This window comes from Protopterus annectens, chromosome 7.part0 (assembly GCF_019279795.1).
Source record: "Protopterus annectens isolate FY-2018-M chromosome 7.part0, PAN1.0, whole genome shotgun sequence".
NCBI classification, from domain to species: Eukaryota; Metazoa; Chordata; order Ceratodontiformes; family Protopteridae; genus Protopterus; species Protopterus annectens.
The window spans coordinates 535,735,581-535,761,130 of record NC_056739.1 but is presented as its reverse complement, the minus strand read 5'-3'; positions in this window follow the sequence as shown (position 1 = coordinate 535,761,130).

Genomic DNA, 25,550 nt, shown 5'->3' with positions numbered 1-25,550 from the left:
TATTTTTTACTGTTTTTGCCTTATCTTTTCAAAAAAAAATGTCCTTGTTTCCCACCTTTCTAAGCTAGTATAGTCCAATTTTTAGGCTAGTGCTGAATTCAGGGCTGTGTTACAAGTTTCTGAGTTGCCAATATCTGACTTGGATAGAAGGAGGTTTCTCTGTTCACCTGTGAGAGAGGGAGGTTTGAGCAGCCATCTGTCCCTGGAGGAGTGGTTCCAGCCCAGAAGTTAGTAGTTTATAGGCCATTTTGGGCTAATTTGTATCTCTTTCATTTCCCTGCAGTAAAAAAACACGTTTGTACAGTTTTGTACATCTGGGCAGTGCTGGTTAGCTAGAGCTAAATTATTCCTGGCTCCACCAAGTCTCATCTTCAGTTTCTCCCTTGAAAGTAGTCTAACTCTCAACCTAAGCACTTAAAAAGCATCTTACAGTCCAGAACTTGCTCAGACCTAATAGCAATCACTAATATACCCCGATACTTGATTGCCCAGCAAGGCAAGGCTCATTATTCACACCTCACCAACCAAGTGACTAAGCAGCTCACCCTACTATTCAGGCATGACCAAATAGCAATTTCAGGTATACTCTCCAGTCCAGCTGGTGAACCTGGGTATCCTTAGGCAGTGTTACAACTGCCTCATGTGTGCAGACAACCCTCTCCTCCTACCACAAAACATAACATATGCAAGAGATGCAATTATATAGCTAAATTGGAGGCTTAGATCTCTCCACCCAAGACTGGAACAGGCAGTCATAAGGAGAAAGTTAACACTTGCACCACACCTCCAACCTCACATAGACATACTAAACCAGCACTGGCAAAAAATACACATAAATACACAAAATCATACTCGGAGGCTCTAAATAAAAACCTGCAAAAGCATCAGAGACCTCCAAAGCAGACACCCAAAAAAACTGCACCTCCCGTCACAAACCAGACAACACATAAAACACAAAATCAGTGTGCCGCATAATCACAGCTCTTAAGACGAAATAACATACCTGGCACACTAGTAATAGGCGACTCTATAGTCAGACACACTGACATCCCACTCACTAGGCTGGACAAGGCGAAGGTTACTGTTAGCTGCCTGTCGGGAGCCAGAATCTGCCACTTAACACAAGCACTCAGGTCACTCCAGAACAAGTACAAATATGATTCTGTCATTGTTCATGTTGGTGTGAATGACTTGAGACATACCTCCCTGGACTACATGAAAAGAGACATGGAAGAGCTCTCTGATCATGTAACCCAGGTGGATATAACCCTGACTCTGAGTAGCATCCTGCCCTCATCAAGAATGATACCGCAGTATTAAAAAAAATGGTCAATTTCAACAATTGGCTAAGCTTCTGGTTTCATTCAAAGAGTGTGCAGTGTCTGTCAGCCTGGGACAACATGCTCAACAAGCCTTGTTGCTTCACAAGAGATGGCTTGCACCTGTCACTCCTAGGCTTTTGAATACTGGCCAAGGCTCTTGCTGCCCCTATAGTGCCTTTTTTAGGCAAGGCTCAAAAGTCAAATCTACCTCCGTAAACAGCACAAATAAAAAAATGAGGGTTATGCTACTCAACGCCAGGAGTTTAAATCTCAAAATGCACATGCTCGAAGCACTCCTCAGTGTGGAGAACGTTGACATCTGTGTGTCTCTCTACCAGGCAACAAATCATACCACACATTTCGGCCACAGTACATGGACCAAAACACAAAAGGAGGGAGTGTATCCATATTCATCAAGGATACCTACACCTCCAGGTCACAGCATGATACCTCTGAGATCATCCATGTGCAACTAACATTGGGCAAATCTGCAATGCAAATTGTGGCCTGCTGCAGATCACCCTCCATGACCCAGGACCACCACTCCACCTTTCTGGAGGCACTGGAAAACATGAAGGTCCTACTGAACACCCTGATATTGGATGATTTCAATTACCCTACCATTAACTGGGAAAACTACTCAAGTACAAACTCCCAGGTCCAGCGCTTCCTGGAATTTATCAACTCAAATGCCCTGGATCAGCTGGTAAACTCCCCTACCAGAGGTGAAAACATATTTGACTTGGTCATCACCAACATGGGTGACAGGAGTTCTGCACCGGAGGTCAACCCATCACTGATTAGATCAGACTATAAACTAATCACTCTGGATGTCCACAACACACCACCACCCTCAACCAAGGAAACCACAGTGAAAAACTTTTCTATAGCAAACTTCACCTTACTTAAGACAGAGGTGGTAAGTTTCACAGCCCCCACGCTAAAGGATAACAGTGTCCAAGATGCAGGAACCTTTACAAATGCACGCTATGAGCACCTACAAGGACGCATGGATCATGCCATCCCTAGCAAAACCAAGACTCACTGCCCTAAGAGAAGGAAACCAGTCGGGTGGACCCCTGCCATAAACAGGCTATACAATAGAAGGTGGAAACTAGTTCAGGAAAAAAGAAAATCTCAAGAAGGAAAGACATCCCTGATCAGTATCAGTAAGAAACTAAGGTCCCTCATAAAATCATCCAAGGCTAACTTTGAAGAAAATGAAATAGCCAAAGATTCAAAAGATAACCACAAAGCCTTCTTTAGCTATGTCAAGAATCTAAGTGGCAACTTGCAGATATGCTCTTAGCTAGTGCAAAATAGCACACAATATACTGAACCTACTGATATTGCCAACATCCTGGCAGATAGATGTGCAAACTTTACCCCCAAAAGGGCCCATACCAATACCAGAAAAGTGTAGTGCCCCAGAAATCACAGACACACAGGTGAAAACAGCCCTTTCAAAAGCCAAAATCACAGCATCAATGGGGCCAGATGGTTTCCCAGGCTGCTTCTTGCACAAACTACAGAATGAACTAACCCCCCCACCTAAACACACTGTTCAACCTCAGCCTCTCCTCAGGCTACGTACCCATAGAATGGCGTACAGCAACGGCTATTCCACTCCACAAAGGAGGGGCCACAACTGACCCTGGTAACTATTGCCACATAACCCTGACTAGCCTGGTCTGTAAGGCTATGGAGCACATCATCATGGAACTCATTAACAATGACATTGGGAACCTCCAAACACTTGACCCGACCCAGTTCGGCTTTGTTAAGGGCAGATAATGCCTACTAAACCTGGTTGACTTCTTTGAGACAGTCATCAATGCCATAGATAAGGGGAAGGTAGTACACACAGCCTACCTTGACCTCGCCAAGGCTTTTGGCACCATTCCCCACTCGGGAATTATAGAAAAACTCACCAGCCTGAACATAAACCACTACGTCATGAGATGGATTGCCAACTGGCTTACAGACACAACTCACATGATAAGAATAGCGGGCTCCAGGTCCGACTCTAAACCAGTCACAAGTGGTGTCCCACAAGGCTTGGTCCTGAGACCCTTACTGTTTGGCATATACTTCTCAGAAGTACAGGCAAACACAGGAGGACAATGGCTAACCAAGTTCGCTGATGACTGCAAACTGGGAGCCATAATTGACTGTCCGGCTGACATGGACATTCTCCAAAAGGGCCTTACTGAGATGGACACCTGGTGTCAAAGTCATGGTCTTAAGCTAAATGTCAAAAAATGCATAGTCATCCCTTTTGGGAAAAACAAGACACCAATGAATTACCACATAGATGGCAGCCCCCTAGTACAGAAGAGGTCATAAGAGATCTGGGGACCCAGGTAGATAGTAATCTCTCCTTTGACAATCATATTGCCAAAGTAGTTAGGAAATCCTTCTATGTAGCCCATCTAATTACTAAAGGGTTTGCATCTAGAAATAAAGAGGTTATAGTGCCCCTCTACTCGTCATGCATCAGAGCCATCATAGAGTACAATGCCCCATTTGGGATGTACCTCACAAGACACTTCCAACAGATGGAAAGACCACAAAAGTACCTCATCAAGAGGATGACTGGCCTCAAGCATATGTCCTATGCAGCCCGACTGGAAAAACTCTGGCTGTACTCAGTGGCATATCTCTTACTCAGAGGTGATCTCTGCCTGACTTACAAAACTCAGAACTGATGGACATGCTCCACCTAAAGAAATCCAAGTCACTGCAAGCTACTCGCTCTAGTGAGCTAAAGCTCACCACAACAATAAATATAACATGCTGGAGGGATAGATTCCTGTCACAGAGACTCCCCATGCTTTGGAACAAAATTCCTAACTACATTAGGCAGAGCCCCTCACTAACACTCTTCAAGAGAAACCTTGACAAGTGAATGGATAACAGAAAATACACCCTGGGATCACTTCATTGGCTCTTCTTGACAGAGGCTCAGTTAATTAATTAATGGGACGGCAAAAGCTGACACACTCTGGCTAGGCTTGTAAATGCCCTTGAGCAGATAGCTAGTACCTACCTATGAACCTATGAACCTATGAACATCTGAAAAGTTTTTAATATAATCTTGCTGATGTCTTTCAAATAAAAGATCACAGATAATGACACATTTTAAATCAACTATCCCTGCAAATAAGGGAACAAAAACTTTTGGTTGTGTCTCATCAAGGTCTCCATTAATTCGCAACCAAACTGGTCAAACAAATCCATCAGTTCTTTATAAAAAAACAGTATTGGTGTCCATTCTACTGAGAAACTTCCAGCTCCTTAACCCTTTCGGCAACTTCTTTACTTTTATGCTCTCCAAAAATATTCATTTTCAATTTGCAACTTTCTACATTTCAATAACTTGGCTTCAGAATCTCTCAATGACTGCTTTATGGTGCCGTGTTCTCTTACCTGGTCAACTTGAAAGTTCATAGATTGACCAAACCAATTTAAAAGGGTAGAAGCTTCATGGATGTTATTATTGGACCTATAGACATTATATTAAGATTTGGAAGGTTAATGAGAAGGTTAAGGCTGCTTTGGCCTGGCTGAATGGAAAGTACAGTTGTGTACACTTACCATAAATGTAGATGTTTGAGTGTCTTCACAGTTGCAGTCATCACTGTAGGGTTCTTCCTGCTGACAGGCAGCCCTCGGTCGGCCAGAATCCCAAAGCCTGGGTCCGGTGTCGGCTGTTCACTCATGCTCCCTGACGTCAGAGTGCCAGGAGTACAAAGCTGCCAGCTGACGCCATGTTCTCCAGTTTTTCTTGCCCCAGATGTCAGGTGCCCAAAAGTGAAGGCTAATAGTAAAACAAAAATGTAACATACAACAAACCCCATACCCTGTAGCAAATACACCTCAGAAGAAGGGTGAAGTAGGAAACCACACTAATGAAAGTATAAGAGGGGACAGGAGGGTGGGTAACCCAGACTGCAACGGTGAAGACACTCGAACATCTACATTTATGGTAAGTGTACACAACTGTACTATGTTCATCGTGTTTCACTGTTGCAGTCATCACTGTAGGGTTGAATCCCATAGCTGATATAAAGTGTGGTGGTTATAGAGTAGAAGGGGAGGCTAGAAGGCCCTGCAAGACTGCAGAAGCAAAGCCTGCCCTAGACTTAGAGCAAAGAGGAAGATTGTAGTGCTTAGAGAAAGTATGCACTGAACTCCAAGTTGCAGCTTCCAAAATATCTTTGGTAGGTATTCCCCTGAGAAAGGCAGCTGAAGTAGCAGCAGCTCTGGTAGAGTGAGTCCTAATTTTTCCTGGGATTTGCTTTCCATGATGAGAGTAACAAAATCTGATTCCATGAGCAATCCATTTAGAAATGGTCTGTTTTGAAATAGCTTTGCCTTGGGAATTTGTTGCATAAGAAACAAACAGTTGCTGTGTTTTCCTGATATCCTTGGTTCTGTCCAGGTAAAAACAAAGTTGCCTGTGCACATCCAAGGAATGCAAGATCCTTTCCCCCTTATTTTGTGGATTAGTGAAAAAAGTTGGCAGGTGAATAGTTTGATTTAAAGCCACTTTGGAAACCACTTTAGGCATGACAGTAGGATTAGTCCTTAAAGACACCCTATCTTGGTGAAAAATAATATAAGGTTCCACAGCCATGAGTGCTTGTAACTCCGAGACTCTCCTAGCTGAAGTCAAAGCCAGTAGGATAGCTGTCTTCCATGATAAATACTTAATATCAGACGTGGCAGCAGGCTCAAAAGGAGGCAGAGTGAGTTTTTCCAGAACATAGTTGAGGTCCCAGGCAGGTATGGGGGGTGTCCTAGGGGGCCTTAAATTCTTTGCTCCTCTGAGATATTGTTTCAGAAGTGGATGTGAAAAGGTTGGAGGATCTGTATTGTAATGTGCAGAGATAGCTGAGGCATGTATTTTTATGGAGGAGAAGGATAAACCCTTATGTAGCATGTCTGTCAGGTAAAGTAAAATCAGTGGGATATTAGGAATGAGAGGATCTGAATTCTGAGCATGCATCCAGGTGCAAAATCTCTTCCATTTACCTGCATAAGATTTTCTAGTGCTAGGCCATCTGGCTTCTAGGATGACATCCATGACCTGTTCGGGAAGGGTAGGATTATCATAGACCCTGAATTCGCCAGGCTGCCAGGCTGTAAGTTTTGATATGAGAGTGCAGAACCTGCCCTGGTGTTGGGACAAAAGATTTGGAATCTGAGGTAAAATCCAAGGAGGCTCCTGGGATAGATTCATCAGTGTTGAGTACCAAAATTGACGAGGCCAATTTGGGGCCAGTAAAATCATCTTGGGTTTGTCCTGCTTGATCTTTAATATCACCTGTGGAAGAAGAGGTAGTGGAGGAAAGGCATACCCCGAGAGGTTTCTCCAACTGAATGAAAGTGCATCCACTTTCCATGCTAGTTTGTGAAATGTCCTTGTGCAAAAAATCTGTAACTGGTGGTTGAGGGGGGATGCAAATAGATCTATGTCCAGGCAGCCCCAGGTTTCTGTAATCATCTTGAATATTTGAGTGTCTAGCATCCACTCGTGTGGGTCTGACAGGCTGTCTGCCAGAATATTTTGTTTCCCTGGCAGGAACTGAGCTTATAGATCCACTTTGCAAGCTAGAGCTGTGTTCCATAGAGTCATGGCTAGTCTGCAAAGGGGGTAGGAGTGTGAACCCCCTTGCTTGTTTATGTACCACATAACTGTGGTGTTGTTTGTCCATATCAGTAGTTGTCCTGGTTGTAGAAGATCCCTGAAAGCCAATAGGGCATTCTGTACAGCTAACATCTCTTTTAAATTGATATGTAGGTGCTTCTGATCCTCTGTCCAAAAACCTTGCAGGCTTTTCCCCAAGCGTAATCTGCGGCATCCGTGGTTAACACTTGGCTGGCTGGAGGCAGACTGAAGGCTTTCCCTTTGTTGTGAAGACATGCCATGGTCCACCAATGGAATTCCTTTTGTAGGCAAGGCAAGACAGCAATCTGTGTGTCTAGACTGTGGCAATGCTGGGACCATACACTTTTTAGGTACCATTGTATTTTTCTCATATGTAGTCTTGCATTTGGTATGAGAAGGATGCAGGAGGCCATGTAACCCAAAGCCTGCAGGAATTCCCTTGCAGTTAGCTGAGACATTAACGCCAAGGTTTTGAAAGTTGAAGCCAGCTGTAGTTGTTTTTCAGATGTCAGGAATGCCATCTGGGTTGTTGTGTTTAGAAGAGCACCCAGAAAAGTTATCTTTTGTGTGGGTGTCAAATTTGACTTTTTTATGTTCACAGTGAATCCCAGGTACTTGAGTAGATTTTGAACAAATTCCATGTGCTGGAGTAAGACATCCTTGCTGTCTGCTTGAATAAGGCAGTCATCCAGATAAGGGTAAATTTGAATTCCCTTGAGTCTGCAATAAGCTACTACTGGTGCCAGGCACTTGGTGAAGACCCTGGGCGCAGTAGACAAGCCAAAGGGCAGCGCAGAGAATTGGTAATGTTTCGAGCCGGCCTTGAACCTGAGGTATTTTCTGCACTCCTGTCTGATAGGGATGTGTAGGTAAGCCTCCTTTAAATCCAATGTCACCATCCATGCATTTTTGCTCAACATTAGCAGGAGCTGCTGCAGAGTAAGCATCTTGAACTTTGGTGTCTCCAGAAAAGTATTTAAGACTGACAGATCCAGTATGGGTCTCCATGAATTTTGTTTTCTGTGAACTAGAAAGAGCCTTGAGCAAAAGCCTTGCTCCGTCTCTTGATTGTGGAACCAGTTCTATGGCCCTCATAGCCATGAGGGATCCCACCTGGTTTAATGCCTCTGCCCATTGGCGTTTTGGTAGGTCTGGCCATCCATTTGGTCTTGACAAGGTATGAAAGTGGAATTTGTAACCTCTTGAAACTACATCCAGAACCCACTTGTCTTGGGTTATGTAAGTCCAATTTTGTTGAAAAAGAGAGAGTTTTCCTCCTAGAGGGGCTTCCAGGAGAGAAGTTCCTGGAGCCATGTAGGGGGAGTCATTGAGCCTGTTTTCTATAAGATTGAGGTCTGTCCTCTCCACCCCTGGGGGTGGAAGCACTCCACTGTCTAGGTCTGTAAGAGGTCTGTGCTTGGGTCCTCCCTCTGGAATGCCTATATCTACCCCTCTAAGGCCTGTCTGAGCTGGGAAAGGACCAATTTTTAGTTGGCCAATTTCTGCTAAATCTTGGGGGCTGAACTTGTAAGAAATCCTTAACCGTTTGCATGGATTTTGCCTTGTCCTCCATTTTCTTTATCACCTCTTCAGCCTTAGACCCAAACAAAACATTATGATGAACAGGACCATCCAGTAACTTAGCTTTCACTTGATCAGGTAAGTTTTGTTCCTTTAACCAAGCATGCCTTCTAATGACTGTGCCAGTGGCAGCCGCCCTGCATGAAGCCTCCAAAGCATCAAAACCACAGTGTAAACCATGCTTCCTCACTTGCTCAGTAGCATGCATCAAATCGTGTAATTCCTTATTATCTGCACATGCAGAAATGGTACCTAGCTTTTGTTTCATAACAGACAGCAGTAATTGCTGATATTTTAGCATATGAAATTGACAATTTAAAGCCCTAATGGATAAAGTAGCAGAAGTGTACACTTTTTTGCCCCATCTCTCCAAAGCTCTAGAATCCTTATCTGTCGGAATAGGGTTTTTAGCAGAGGCGGCCTTAACACCCTTAGGACCCTGAGAAATGATTTCTGGATCAGCAGTAGGATTTTTGTAAAGGAACTGGTGGGAGTCAGGGACCTTGTAATATCTGTCAGGCTTAGCAGGGGCTGGAGGAAAGGAGTCAGGAGTTAAATTAGCCTCTGAAAAGGCATCATTGACAATATCCAAAATAGGAGGAATAGCCAGGGGTCTATGTTAGGGAAGAAGAAAGAAATCCCTAAGCCTTTTCTTAGATTCAGAGTACTCCTGTCCTTCCCAGTGAAAATGTTCCCTCATGTCATGTAAAGTTTCTCCAAAAGAAAAATCCTCAGCAGGAGAAGCTGATGGAATGGATTCCTCAGCATCAGAATCCTCATAAGGAGGGAAAGGATATTCCTGTTCAGAGGAATATACTGAAGAAATAGATGCCTGATCAGAGGATTCATAATCCAATTCTTGCCTTGGCCTTTTGTCTGGAGGGGGATGTGAACCCCTAATCATGGTTAGTAAGTCCTCCACCATTTTAAGTAGCTGTTTCTGAGATTTGGGTCCCAGTTCAGAAGAGGCCCGGGCTGGTGTCTTAGATTTAGAAGGATTCTTTGCCTTTGTCTTTGGCTTTGCCTTTATCAGAAGCTGAGTAGGCCTGAAACCCCCCTCAGAAGCCGGTACCTGCACAGCGGCTCCGAACCCATCTGAGGGAGCATTGTCTGAAGGTCCTGCAGCTGGAGTACTCAAAGGCCTAGTTGGCTCCTCGTGGGAGTCCGTTTTGGCAATCGGTTCTGAAATGGCCGATGACAGGGGCTGCAAAAGCATCTCACTGATGGCGGCCGAACCTGTAGCTGGCTCTGCTTGTAAAACGTCGTCTGATTTGGACCTCGGAGGCCTGCCCTTATCCTTGCGTCATTTGTGAACTCCAGTAGTCGGAAGTGTGTCCGACGACATTTTATAATTAAATCGCCTGCCAAAGTAGTGAAAAGCAAAATTGTACCTCCGCTTAATAGTACATTGGTTAAATCTAGCACAAAACCGACAACTAGCTACGTTGTGGTCACGGCCTAAACAAGGAATACAGTAAGAGTGGAAATCCTTATGAGGTATTTGCTTCCCACAAGAAATGCAATTATTAACTTTTTCTGACATTGGACCGGAGCAAGAAAAAAGTTTCCCCAACGGGGTACTTAGCTTTGTGAAGAAGAAGCAAGTCTTCGGACTGAAGCACGAAAAAATATCAGGAGTCAGCCGACCGGCACTTGCGAACTACTTCCACCGCACGGCAAGAAAGACTGGAGAACATGGCGTCGGCTGGCAGCTTTGTACTCCTGGCGCTCTGACGTCAGGGAGCATGAGTGAGCAGCTGATGCCGGACCCAGACTTTGGAATTCTGGCCGACCGAGGGCTGCCTGCCGGCAGGAAGAACCCTACAGTGATGACTGCAACAGTGAAACACGATGAACATCTATAGTGTGAAACATTCAAATTATCTCTGCCTCTGACCCAGGTTCTCAGTTAAATCACCCAAAAAACAAGGCAGCCATGAAGCAATCTCTTCTTCGCGAGATGGCAAAGACATCACAACTACAAAAATCTAAATAACTGAGCACAAAACTGACAAAAATAAAACTGCTAACAGTAGAGTAAACAAATCCATGATTAAATTGTATTCTTTATTAAGCGATTTTTGTCAGAATATACCAATAGACTTCTACAGAATGAATCAAATAATGAAACAAGCCATTTAAAAATCCACAAATGAGGTCATGTGTTATAAACCACCAATGAAAATTCACTAATTGGTGATTAAATAAGTAAATCAAACCAATCATCATAAACTACTCTAACACCACCCTTATCCAACCCACATTCTGTTATTGGTTAAAAGAGAAATAAATGCCAATCATAATATACAATCCATTAAATATTCATATATAAAAACATCATCAAAATTGAGAATGCAAAAAAATATGCAAAAATAAAAACTTTAAGGCTTTTTAAACCTCATAAGAACAGAGTCACAACACACTGCTAATAGATAAATGTTCATTTAGACCAGGTGAAACACAAGCATTTAATTCAATTTGCTATATCAGTTATCTAAATTCAAGCAAGTCAACCCACACTCCCCACCTTAGGTCCATGTCCACCTTTTCAACAATAGAAAAATAAAAACTATGTAAAGAAAACGTATCAATACGCTTGAACAAGGCATTGTTTCCATTTTTGTTCCTCAGATCTAGACTATGCTTGTATATCCTTTCTTTTAATCTTCTCTGCATTTTAGTCACAGAGAAAGCATCACAGAGCTTACACCAAGCACATAAATCACCCCTTTACAGTTACAGTTGAAGTGTCCATTGGGTTTCACTTTTTGGTTGTTCACCATGACACACTCACTATTAGAAACAAGCTTACATTCCTTACAACAATCACATTTGTAAGTACCTACTTTTTTCCGATACTTATTAACTTTGGCTTGATTACATTCTAGATCATTTTTAAAGGTCTTACCCCTTCTAAATACTGAATGTGGTTTATTACCTATCAAATCTATTACCTATCTCCTCTGTTGAAAGATACAGCTACAGCAGTACTGTGTCAACAAGCTAACCATACAAACTAACTTACATACGCAATGGTTCAGCTAACTATGAATTTGCCTTTTTAAGATGGTTCTCATTAGCAGGTGATTGCCTCTGAACCAATCTGTGGTTCAGAAATGCTACATGCAGCAAACACAGCTGATTTGCATTATAATAAGCCGATCCTATGCAACTACTCAACAAGATAAACGGGCTCAATGTAGATTCCATCCCCTTTCTCATATGTTGGGGTGGAAATTACTGCGGTAAAGATACTTTGTCAGCAAACAGAGAGTGTTAGCAGCAGCTACTTTTTACATACAGATGTGTGTGCTACAGGCGGAAGCTGCTGCTGCAGGCAACAGACATAGTAAGAGAGGCAGCAGAATGTGCAGGACAACAATGCTTAAGAGTAACGGTGGGACATGTGACAGGCTTGGTGCACAGCCAAAGCCTGATTGAGGGAACCCATCCCACTGGAAATTAAGGTATGTGTTTAAGGTAAGCATGTTAACCAAAGGTATCATTAACAGAGTAAAAGGCAGCATGCTTGGTGTGTACATTAACCATTATGTCAACCAATTGGATAACTGCCAAGTTATCCATCATTGCATGGTAGTCATCTGGAATGTGTGTGCTATCAACCCTTGCTTCTAGCATGACTTCCATATATGTATATTACTTGTGCAGCTGTGGCTGTCTGTAATAACACTAGCAAATCATTGTGGGCTGCAGTCTGATATTACTGGGCCTCGTTTGAATTAAATACTTCAAAATCCTCTGGGAATTCATACTAATGCATGACCTGACATTACATGCACTTTCTATTGTTGTAATTGGAATAGTTTAGATGTGGTCCTATCTGTAGGCCTTTGACTTCCATTATTTAGAAGCAGACATTCAATCTGTACTGCTTTGGGTGAATAAATCGGTGATGAGACAGTCATACATGTCAGAATTTATACTGGTGATATACACATACATGTATTTTGAATGCTAGACACAGCTGTATTTGAACCCAGGACCATGTGGACCAAAAATTAATGTTTTCAAAAGATTTAACAGATTGAGCTACTGAGTCATCACTATACTAGGTGTATTTTTAAATGTTGAAGATATAATTGCACACTTACCTGCTGTTACACACCTTACTTACATCTATTATTATGTGTATGGCTTTGTAGTGATGTATTTCTCTACCAGAGTCCTAGTTAAACTCATGTATTTCCATTAATATTTTAGCAGGTGTATTTTTACATGTTGTAGATATAACAGAACACTCACCTGCTGTTACATATCTCACTTGCATCTATCATTATGTGTATGTCTTTATATTGATGTATTTCTCTACCAGAGTCCAGTAAATCTCCTATTTTTCCATTAAACTTTAAGCAGATTTGCACAATGTGGCATGATGTGCAGCATTGCATGAACATGCTTAATGCTAAGAAAATGACAATTACTATGTTTTGCTTAAAACATCTGTACTAATTAACTGGCTGTGTGGCTTGGCGGGCTGATGCACTCAACTTCAGGTGCAATATTACTCGGCCCAAAATAGGGTGCAAGTGTACTTTTTGAATGTGATCATTATGCTTTTAAATACACATATCAGTATACCACCATTTAGTACTGCACAAAACTTTTTAAAAGAAGAGAAAATTTGGTGAGATAGGACAATGGTGAAATGGGATGTAAACAGAGGGAAAAACATAGTGAAAGGCAGGTAGGTATGTGCAGGATGGCTGAAGGAAAGAAACATAGCTATCCATTTCTTTAACAGCAACAACTGTGCAGTTTAACATTTTTTTAGCACAATGTCTATCACCCCCAGAGAGAAGGGTGATGACAACACAAGTGCATTGTCAAATCAATTGGACCAAATTGTGTCCAGTGGACACGTGTGCAGATGGAGAGCTATGTATGGGACGATATTTTTTATTTTGGTGGACAGGTGCTCTTTTTTGTTTTTTTGTTTTTTTTTATGGAAAGAGAGTGGAATATTGGGAAAGGGGACAAATATATGTCTGGGGAAGTTAAGTTGGGAAGGTGAGGAAGTTTTTGTAGACAGACAAGGCAGCAGACAGGATTGGTGTGTGACACAAGAGGGGGGTGAACACCTTGGTTAGGGACAGTGCTGTGGAATCCCAGTCCCATGGACATCAGACACAGTAGCAGTGTGACTCACATCCTCATCCATGGGACAGTCAGCACTGCGACTTCACTGCTCCGGTGGAGGCAGTGTTCGATGCTGGTGGATGGGGCGAGACGGCTCCACCAGGATGGACTGCATGCTCTGCATCCAGCGTAGGCGGGCACCAACTGTTTTGTGCAATGCCTAGTAGTTGGCTTTAGGTGTCAAAATAACCCCCCTTCACCTGCACTCCCAGAGAGGGGACAACCCCACAGCCTGTGCAGTGGAACTACCAGATAGAGCAGGTAGTGCAGGGGCAGCAGAGGGGGCACCACCAGGCTGTGGCCCAGACATGCTGGGCCCCAGTGCCTTGGCTAGGGGAGCCAATGTAGGTGGATCACCAGGAACTGGCCTTCCTTGTTACACTGTGGTAAATGAAATATAAACATAAGGACAAACAAACATAACCAAAACAAATGTAAATAATAACATAGGAGAAAACAATAATGAGTATTGCAAACAAATTGAAAATAATATAACAAGGAACACAACAATAAATAATGTAAATGAAAGTTTTTTAACAGCAAAGCAATATTAAATTATACTTAAGGCCAACATAAGAGATAATTACAAATAATATGAAGATATCAAATGATAAATATATTTAATAAATAAAAGAAGAGAAGGGGTGGGATAAGAGAAAAAAGAACATTAGTCACTTCATGGATAATATAACTACACAGACTACTACTACATACTTCGAGAATGTTAGATTTCACTTGTAAGAACAATGACTGCTTATATTGTATATAGGATGTTCCACATACATAGCTCTCAACCTCTTAGCATGGGACATTATGGGCCAAGCCATACATAATGGTGGTACAAAGATACAACAACAGGGTAAAATGTGTTTTCATACAATAGCTGCAGTGTTCTGATAACAGATTTGCCATTATATTGCTTTTCAAGTGATGTCATGTATCTGCAAATCAGAGGACTAGACATATGGGGCAATATTCATTATAGTCTGAAAAAATTATGACAGTTAAGTGGTATGTTTGCATACACTGAATACACTAGACAGCTGGACACTTCTCAGTGTGCTGGTGTGGGATTAGAACCAACATGCAGTGACTACAGGAATACTGAACATTTTATTTTAAAAAATAAATTGTCAGGCCACCATCATCTTTTAAACTTTTATTGATTTATGTTGTGTCAAATCTTGAATTTACACACATGCATAGCTGTGTAGGAATTCTGTTACCTTACACATTGAATCTATTCATTTATTGATTGCAACCTACAGCATATATCAGACAAAATGAGCAGAACACAACATTGACTTAATCTGGGTATTGCACAGCATTTAATTATGACAAATGCTGAAACATTATTGATTACTGTACATTTCTCAGTTGGCTCGTGTCGGATTAGAACCCACATGCAGTGACTACAGGAATATTGAACATTTTATTTGAAAATATTAATTATCAGAGCATCATCTTGTTTTACATCTTATTGATTAATGTTGCTTCAAATCTGGCATTTTCACACACATGGATAGATGTCTAAGACATCTGTTAACTTACCCGTTTACCCTGTTGATTTATTGAGTGCAATCTACAGCATATTTCAGCCAGTGAGCAGACCACAACACTGACTCTTAATCTGAGAAGACCACGACACTAACTGATGGTTGGAAGCTATGCTACACTGTGCTGCATGCTTACTTGCTTTAACTTGCTTTTCCAGTTCAGATATGCACTGACACATTAATAAGAATGTATTATGTCCCAGGTATTTCATACATGACTGTTAAGACTGCAATATCTATAATTACTTTATTGTATTATTAAGTTATTCATTAAGTTATTACTTTATTGATTTTCTTACATACCAAGCACTTGCCTCAACCTGGCCAAATGTCTTGCATGGGACTAGATATTATAAGCTCTCTCTTCTGCAGCTGCGGTAAGAAAAGGAAAGCATTGTGCATGCCAGTTTTGCAAAGATTCAGCTTGTATATTTATAAATTACTGGAAAACATGCTTACATTTCTGTGGGATGTGCCTATCCCTTGACACTTGGATCCAGGTGTTCAAGGTTCCCCTCTTCCTACAATACACGTCGTCATAGTAGTGATGACACTGCTCACCAGCAAGGGGGATACCATTTACCCTGGTTAGGTCTCTGCCCAACTATCCCAGGCCTCAGACTTACACTCTGAGCCCTGGTAGTCACCCTGCAACAGCCAGGGTCCATGGTGTTGTACCAGGAATCCAATGAAAATCCTGGACTCCTGTACACCCCCACCTTTGTGCCCTAACGTGCATTCCTTCACCAATGACCATACCCACAGTCCAGGTCAGGCTCCAAGGAAAAATGTGAAATTCCCATGTATTGGCCTTTCAATAGGCTGCATTCCTGCCCTTGCACATCATACTGCAACTTTCAATAATGCACTGTGTTGCTTTGTATTGTGCAAACTCACACAAAGCATGTTTAAATGAAGGTTAGCAACGCACAAACTGGTGTTGACCATTGACCATGTTTAAGCTCTGCTTAACATTACACAGCTTTTCTAAATGTAACAATTATTTAATTTAACATCAACCAATGTTTCAGTCACTTTATGTAAAAAGCATTACTGCCCAGGATTTGAACTCAGGACCTACGACACTGTAGGTCATGACTCAACCTATCTAGCCAGTGGGATACTGAAGAGAACTCCAGAACTACAATGACTGAATGCATTCAGTTTCTATTTTTAGCTGTCTAGCAGATGTATAATGCTTAAGTATGCCAGACTATGCTTAGCTAGGCAACACACCACATCACACAAACTAGCACATGTAAAAAAAAATATTAAAATTGAATGCATCCAGTTTCTATTATTAGCAGTCTAGCGGATGTGTAATGCTTAAGTACACCTCACTATGCCTAGCTAAGCAAAGCTCTGCATTGTGCAAACAAGCACATGTAAAAAAAATATTAAAACTGAATGCATCCAGTTTCTATTTTTAGATATCTAGCAGATGTCTGGTGTATATGTGTGCAAAGCTAAGCATAACTAAGAAATATGCCACACCTCACAAACAAGCACATAAACGTAAAAAAACAAACAAACAATTTAATGAAATAAAATGTCTTGCACACCTTTTGATCAAGGTTAATGGGCTGAAAGGTATGTGGCTGTGCTGTCAGTCTTACACTCATTCAATATCCATGTTGCTATGACCTCCCTTAGGTGTGCACCGTAATTAATATGTATGGCATGCTGTGGAGGGGGAACTGTGGCCGTGTACATGGATACAATAAAGTCTGTGTAGGCTCCATATAGAGCCTAAATAGACTTTATTGAATCCTGGGGTCAGACTTTACATCATCTGAAAACTTTTGAGTACATTTCCAGGCATATTTTCTCAAAACAGTAGCAGTAGTAGTGTCCCGAGACACATTATCTGCAAAGTTATACACACTCTTCAAAAGATGTTTAGATGCATGAAATAGGTTACAAATTGTGGGATTCCGATTGGACCTACCTTCTGAAGGAAGAGTGGCAGAACAATTCCATATGCTGTCGACACCTGACAGAATAGACAAGAAGAAGGAAATTCTCTTATGAAATCTGCATAATACCTTATCTGCTTATCAGCAGGGGTAGGGATGGTATTAATAAGCGTTATGCCTCTTTTTGGAACTGAAGACTGAGGGTCAGGATTATTGCAGGTGGCATTTAAGACATCCATGGCTGGCATAAGAAGAATGAAGGGTGCAGAATGAGGTAAATCCACTTGCAGCATATCATATCATTTCCCCGTTTTAAGGAGAACATCTACTTGTTTCCAAAAAAATACATCATTCATCTTGAAACTACTCTTATAGGTTCATAACTTCATAGGTTGGTACTGGGCTATCTGCCTGAAGGCATATATTAGCCCAGCTACATTGTGCGGTATTCACCACCCCTTTAGTAGTTCCCTAGACCCTTGTACTAGCAGCTAGTACCCTTGGCCCCTATCTAGTAGTGCTGTTGGTGTGATCCCCGCTGTGAACTTTGTGTTACCCATCCACTCATCAAGGTTCCTCTTGAAGAGTGATAGTGAGGGGCTCTGTCTTATGTAGATCGGGACCCTGTTCCATAGTAAGGGAAGTGTCTGCAAAGGGAATCTATCCCTCCAGCATGTTCTATTCATTAGTGTGTTGAGGTTTATATCCCTAGAGTGTGTAGCTCAAGTAGATTTGGTTTTGCTAAGATGGAGCATGTTCAACAATTCTGGGTTGGACATGGCTCTGAGAAAGCGGTATGCAACAGAGAACAGTCTTAGCTTTTTCAATCATGCTGCATAGGACAACTGTTTGAGGCCAGTAATCCTCTTGGTTAGATACCTCTGTGGTCTCTCCAGCTGCTGGAGATGTCTAACCCGGTACATTCCAATTGGTGCATTGTACGCAATAATGGGTCTGATGAGGGAAGAGTAGAGGGGCACCATTACATCCTTAGATCTTGATGCGAACCCTTTTGTGATCAGATGGGCCACATAGAAGGATTTTCTAACCACTTTGGCAACATGGTTATCAAAGGAAAGCTGACTATCTACTTGGGTCCCTAGATCCCTTATTTCTTCTTCAGATTTCAGGGGATTACCTCCTATGTTGTAGTTTGCGGGTACTCTGTTTTTTCCAAAGGGGATTACTACGCATTTTTTTGCATTTAGCTTGAGATCTTAGCTTTGACACCATGTATCAGTCTCATTTAGGCCCTTCTGGAGGATCTCCATGTTGGCCGAGACTCTATTATAGCACCCAGTTTGCAGTCGTCTGCAAACTTAGTCAGCCACAGCCATTCCGTGCTTGCCTGTACTTCTGAGAAGTATATGCCAAACAGGAGGGGCCGCAGGACAGAGCCCTGAGGCACACCACTCATTACTGGTCTGGATTCGGACATGGATCCCGCTACTCTTACTTTATAGGATCTGTCTGAGAGCCAGTTTGTGATCCATCTTGTGACATAAGGGTTTATGCCCAGGCTGGTGAGCTTATCAATAATATCTGAATGGGGAATGGTGTCAAATGCTTTAGCAAGGTCAAGGTAAGCCGTGTGTATCTCCTTTCCCTTATCTATAGCCTGAGTAACTGTTTCAAAGAAATCCACCAGGCTCAGGAGGCATGATCTGCCCTTGACGAAGCTGAACTGTGTGTGGTCCAGCGACTGGAGGTTCCCAATCTCTCCATTTATGAGTTCCATAATGATTCGCTCCATAGCCTTACAGATCAGACTGGTCAGGCTTATTGGTCGGTAGATCCCAGGGTCAGTTGTGGCCCCACCCTTGTGTAGTGGGACCACCGATGCCCTGCGCCATTCTATGAGCACATATCCTGTGGAGAGGCAGAGACTGAACAGGGTATTAAGATGCGGGGTTAATTCCTTTTGGAGCTCACGTATGACACAGCCTGAGACACCATCTGGTCCCATGGAGGCAGTGTTTTTAGCTTTAGATAGAGCCTTGTTAACCAACATATCAGTAATAATTGGACTTACACAATCCCCTGGAATGGTAATAGGCCCTGTAGGTGGTGGTGGGGGGAGGGGGGGATTTGCACTGAACCTGTCAGCCAAGATGTTGCCAATGTCAGAAGGGTCAGTGTATTTTGTTCCATTTTGTACTAGCTCAGAACAGACCTGAGCGTTGCCATTTAGGTTTTTGATGTAGCCATAGAAGGCCTTATGGTTATCCTTGGCATCCTTGGCAACTTTCTTTTCAAAATTAGCTTTAGTTGACTTGATGAGGGCCCTCAATTTCTTACTAATGCTGATCAGGGATGATTTTTCTACTTGAGATTTGGCCTTTTTTGTATAAGTCTCCTCCTTTTATTGTAAAGTTTGCTTATGGCCAGGGTCCACCAGACTGGTTTCTTCTTGCTTGAGCAAGGAGTCTTGATTTTATTTGGGATAGCATGGTCCATGCAATCCTGAAGATGCATATAGAGTGCCTTGGTGTAGGATTCCGCATCCTGGATATCATTATCCTTCTGCAAGGGAATAGTGAGACTTTCCACTTTGGATGCAAGTAGTTTGAAGTTTGCTTTGGAAAGGTTTTTGACTATGGTTTCTTTGACTGGGGGAGGTGGAGGGGTGAAGATGTCCAGGGTTATCAGTTTGTGGTCGGATCTGACCAAGGAGGGAGTGATAACGGGTGTGGTACAATGGACGCCCATATTTGTGATTATTAAATCCAATATATTGTCCCCTCTAGTGGGGTCAGTTCAAGGGCATTTGAATTTATAAATTCTATGAATCGCTGAGCATAGGAGTTGGAACATTGGCAGTTTGCCCAGTCTATACCAGGGTAGTTGTAATCACCCAAGATTATGAAAAGGAAATTCCTCTAATGGAGTTCAAGTGTCAAATATTCCTCTAAAGCAGTCTTGGACTTAAGATTCAGGAAAAGAAAAAGACCTGTATCTGTCTATACCAGAATCCTTTAAAATATTTTCCTCAGGAATGATTTCTGCTCTCTAGGATAGAAAGCCTTCAATAAACTCATGACTATGGTAAGAAAGGCACCCTTATGAACAGACAAAATCTTTGGATGAGGAATGTCTAACCTTAATTTCTTCTTTCTAGAGATATCCCTGAAAGGAGATTGACTGAGAGATGGCACTTCATCCCCAATAAGAGGTCTATTTTCCTGGCTCTTCTGAGGAAAAACCTTCTAGAAAAATGCCCAGATCAAAAGAAGGTGGTTCTCCCACGCCCAGATTGGACACTGGAAAACCCACAAGGAATATGGCTAGCCCCTGTTCTATTGTTGCAGAAGGAACTATATATAAGGAACTCAGATAAAGCAGTGAGTGGTCTGAGGAACAACAAATGGCCACTGCAGAGTCTTCTTTTTATTTATTTATTTATTTTTGGTACTGTAGAACTGGTATAAAAGTCCATGCTATAGCTGAGGAAGAAGCTTGATTGCCTGTAAGCGCTGAGTCAGTCAGAAGGTAAGCAGTCAGACAAGTATTCACAAGCAGCAGCCAGCAACACAGTCCCTCAATACAGAAAGGTAAAAGCAGAAGCGGTACACAAAAATCCTAATAGAACTCTTAAGTCCCTTACTGAGAAAGTTCAATAAAAGAAAGCAAGAAATGAAAAAAAAGATGTCATAAAGAGTTCTCAACCCCAAACATAAAATACATTTCTAGCCCTGAAATACACTTTACACTGCATAAATATAATACCTTCAAGCAAAATGTCTGAAGCAGTAAAATGAAGGCAAGTAGTCAAGAAGTGTACACAAGCACCAGCACACTCAAACAGTGTTTTAAATACAAATAAAAAATCCCACTCTTTAAATCCTGATACTTCATAGGTTCATAGGTGTGTACTAGACTAATGACCCCGGAGGCATTATAAGCCTAGCCCATAGGATTACCCTGGCATCATGCTACCTGACCTTAATTCCCAGTGTCTCTGTTGAGTAGAGCCACTGGAGTGATTCCCAGAGTGAATTTTCTATTTCCCATCCACTCATCAAGATTTCTATTGAAGAGGGCCAGTGAGGTGCTCTGTTTGCATGTATGAGAAGTCTATTCCATAGCATGGGCAGTCTCTGGGTTATGAACCTGTCCCTCCAGAATGTTCTGTTGATTGTGGTAATGAGGCTGAGGTCTCTGGAGCATGTGGTGTGGAGGGATTCAGATTTCTTTAGCTGTAGCATTTCTAACAGAGCTGGGTCAGACATGGCTTTGTAAGTCAAGCAGAAACTGCCTCTAAGTAGGCGATATGAGACAGAGAATAGTTGGAGTTTTTTGAGTTTGTCCATATAGGACAAGTGTTTAAGGCCTCTTTGTGAGGTACTTTTGCAGCCTCTCCAGTTGTGCAGGTGTCTAGTGAGGTACATGCCAAATGGGGCATTGTACTTGATGATTGGTCTAATGAGGGAAGAGTAGAGGGAGACAATGACCTCTTTCTTCCTGGATGCAAAATCCATAGTAATGAAATGTGCCACATTGAAGGACTTTCTGACCATGGTGGCAATGTGGTGGTCAAAAGAGAGGTTGCTATCAACCTGTGTTCCCAGATCTCTTACAATGCCTTCTGTGTTCATTGGGCTACCATCAATGTGGTAATTCATGGAAACTCATTTTTTCCCAAAGGGGATGACAACACATTTTTTGGCATTGAGCTTAAGGCCATGGTTCTGACACTAGTTGTTGGTCTCAGTGAGGCCTTTCTGTAGGATGTCAACATCACTTGGGGAGTTAATTATGGTTCCCAGCTTGCAATCGTCTGTGAACTTTGTCAGCCTGAGTCCCTTCATGTTGGTCTGGACTTCTGAGAAGTAGATACCAAACAGGAGAGGATCCAGGACCAGTCCCTGTGGGACTCCACTCGTGACTGGTCAGCAGTCTGACTTGGAGTCAGCTACTTTCACAGTGTGGGTTCTATATCTGAGCCAGTTTGCAACCCACCTAGTGATATAGGGGTTGATGCCTAGCTTAGTGAGTTTTTCTGATTCCTGAGTGGGGAATTGTATCAAAGGCCTTGGCCATATCAAGGTAGGCTGTGTGAACCACCTTGCCTTCATCCACAGCTCTGGCGACTGACTCAGAGAAGTCGACCAAGTTGAGCAGGCATGATCTACCCTTCACAAAACCAAACTGTGTGGGATCCGGAGTTTGCAGATTCCCTATATCTATTAGGTCAGGCTAATAGGGCAATAGTTCCTGGGGTCTGTAGTTGCTCCTCCTTTGTAGAGAGGGATAACTGTAGCCAAACTGTGTGGGATCCAGCGTTAGGGGATTCCCTATATCCTTGTTTATTAGGTCCATGATGATGCATTCCATAGCTTTGCATATCAGACTTGTCAGGCTAATGGGGCAATAGTTCCCAGGGTTTGTAATCGCTTCTCTTTTGTGGAGAGGGATGACTATACTAGTGCAACATTCGGTTGGGACAAAGCCTGGGGTGAGGCTGTGATTAAACAGGGCAGACAGGTGAGGTGCCAGTTCACTCTGTAGTTCATGTAGAACACAGCCAGGGATATTGTCAGGTCCCATAGAAGCTGTATTATTCACCTTGGACAGTGCTGTTTTTAAAGTGCAGCAGTAATACTGGGTGCCTGGCAATCTACTGGTATTGTGATTGGTCCTTTGGGGGGAGACAAGGGTAAAGTTGGCACTGAATCTGTTGGCCAGTATATTGGCAATATTTGTTGGCTCAGTATAGGAGGTACCATTGTGCTGTAGCTCAGAGCAAATCTGTGTATTGCAGTGGAGATTCTTTACATAACTATAGAAGGCCTTGTGGTTGTCTTTACTATCTGCTGCAATTCTGTTTTCATAGCTAGATTTAGAGGATTTGATGAGGGATCTCAACTTTTTTTTGAGGCTGATAAGGGAGTTTTTCCAGTCTTGGGACTTCAACTTATTCTGCATCAGTATCCTACTTCTGTTGTAGAGTTTGTTTATGGCAGGGGACCACCAGATTGGCTTCCTTTTTTAGAGGAGAGCATCTTGGTTCTATTGGGTATGGCGAGATCCATGCATTTGTGTACGTGTTTGTACAGGTTATTGTTGTATGATTCGGCGGTCATGCAACTATTCTCCATTTGCATGGGTGCCGTGAAGTTTGCCACCTCTGTTTTAGGAGTCCAAAGTTAGCTTTGGAGAAGTTTTTCATGGTAGTTACCTTTGTGGGGGGGTGGGATGTGGATTTCCAAGGTGATTAGTTTGTGGTCAGATCTAACCAGGGAGGAGTTGACTACTGGTGTAGAGCAATGGTCGCCTATGTTAGTAATGACCAGGTCAAGGATGTTGCTACATCTAGTGGGGGTAAGAACGAGCTGGTCCTGGGTATTGGAATTAATGAATTCCAGGTAAAGTTGGGCAAGTGCATTGCTACATGAGAAGTTTTCCAAGTTAATGGAGGGGTAGTTGAAGTCACCCAGTATGAGAGTGTTAGGTTGGACCCTAATATTCTCCAGGGTGCTTAGGAATGTGGAGTGTGAGTTTTGGGACATGTTTGGAGACGTATAACATGTTACAACCTGAATCGCTGTCTTACCCACTGTTAGCTGCACCTAAAGTATCTCTGATACATTATGCTGGACTACCAGTCTGGAGGTGTGTGCATCCTTTATGAATATGGAAACACCACCACTTTGACGTTTTGGTCCACATTCTGGGGCCAAAAGGTGTGGAATGAGATATAGCTTGGTAGTGCAGGGGTGCTTTCTAATGCCTTGTACCAGGTCTCTTTTACAGCACAAATGTTGATGTTCTCCATTTTAAGGAGTGCTTTGAGCTAGTGCATTTTGAGAATTAGACTTCTAGTATTGAGCAGCATGACCCTCAGATTGCATTTGTTTGTAGCTGTTACGGTGGTAATTTGATCTTTGGAACACCACCTAAAAAAAAGCACTATAGGGGTGGCAAGAGCCTTGGCCAGTACACAGAAGCATAGGGAAGACAGATGCAGGTCATCTCTGGGTAAGCATCAAGGTTTGTCAGTCATGTCATCCCAGGCAGACAGATACTGGATCCCCATAGAATGACACCAGAAACTTAGCCAGTTGTTGAAATCAGTCATTTTCTGCTTGTACTGTGGTGTCATTCTGGGTGATGGTAGGGTGCTGCTCAAGGCTAGGGTCATACCTGCCTGGGCTACATAATCCGAGAGTTCCTCCATGTCTCTTTTCATGTAGTTCAGGGAGGTACGTCTCAGGTCATTCAAACCCACATGTACAATGGCAGAGTCATATTTGTAGCTGTTGTTGAGGGACCAGAGTGTGTATTTTATGTGTCAGATCCTGGCATCTGACAGGCAGCTGACTGTTACTTTCTCCTTATTCAACCTAGTGAGTGGGACATCAGTGTGCCTCACTATCGAGTCACCTGTGACTAGTGTGCTGGGCATGCTGTTTTGCCTTAGGGGCTTTGGTTGAGTGGCACACTGTTTAAGAGAGTAATGTGTATCATGATTAGTGTTGTGTTGTGTTGTGGTGGTCGAGTGTGTTTCTGCCTTGGAGGTCTCTGCTGTTTGGGTAGATTTTTAGGGTCTATATTATATCATCAAATGCTTAAAAAAGTGAACGATGAATAATCAACCCCATGTAAGTGAAAGCTTACAATCTTGAAAGCTCAGAACAGCGATTTTTTCCAAGGGAATAAAATCACTGTTCCAAAAAAAAAAAAAAAAAATTGAAAGAATACATAAAGTGGGGGGCTTCACCCCCAACCCCCCTACTTAAATATACCAACTTCAAGATTGCACTACAGTTGCAAAAATGGCAAAGTAACAGAAGTGGCCAAGCAAATTCTTTCCCTGGAAAAGAATTTGCTTAAAAGCCGCTTCGCTATTTTGCCTTTTCATTGTTTTAAGTTTGACCATTCGGTCATCTAATAGGAACCTGATTTTTATTTAAGGCCTCCGTAAAAGTGTGTATGTGGTTTGTGTTTTTACATGAAGGCAGTGCTGGTGTGTGTTCTGGAGGGCTATGTGTTCCACGTGGTGTGGTGCAAGTGTTGACCTTCTCCTCTTGACCACTTATTAACATTCTCAAATGCAATACATTTTTCTCGCAAAACTAGCTCAAGTTTTCAATAAGTCCTGTTTTATAAATAGCAGTGTCTAACAAGAAAACTGTGATATTAATAAGGCTCCCAACATTCTTCAGAAAATAAAAATTCATACAAAATATTTAAAAATATTTAAAAAGGTCATATTTTCTGTGAGGAAGGTTTTCCCCTCTGGTGACTTATTTGCCAGAAATGAAAGCTATAGCTAATTGCTGTTCATGTGAAGCCTCTGAATTGTTATTCGTTGAGATATCAAGAAAGTTCTGAAGTAATTCTG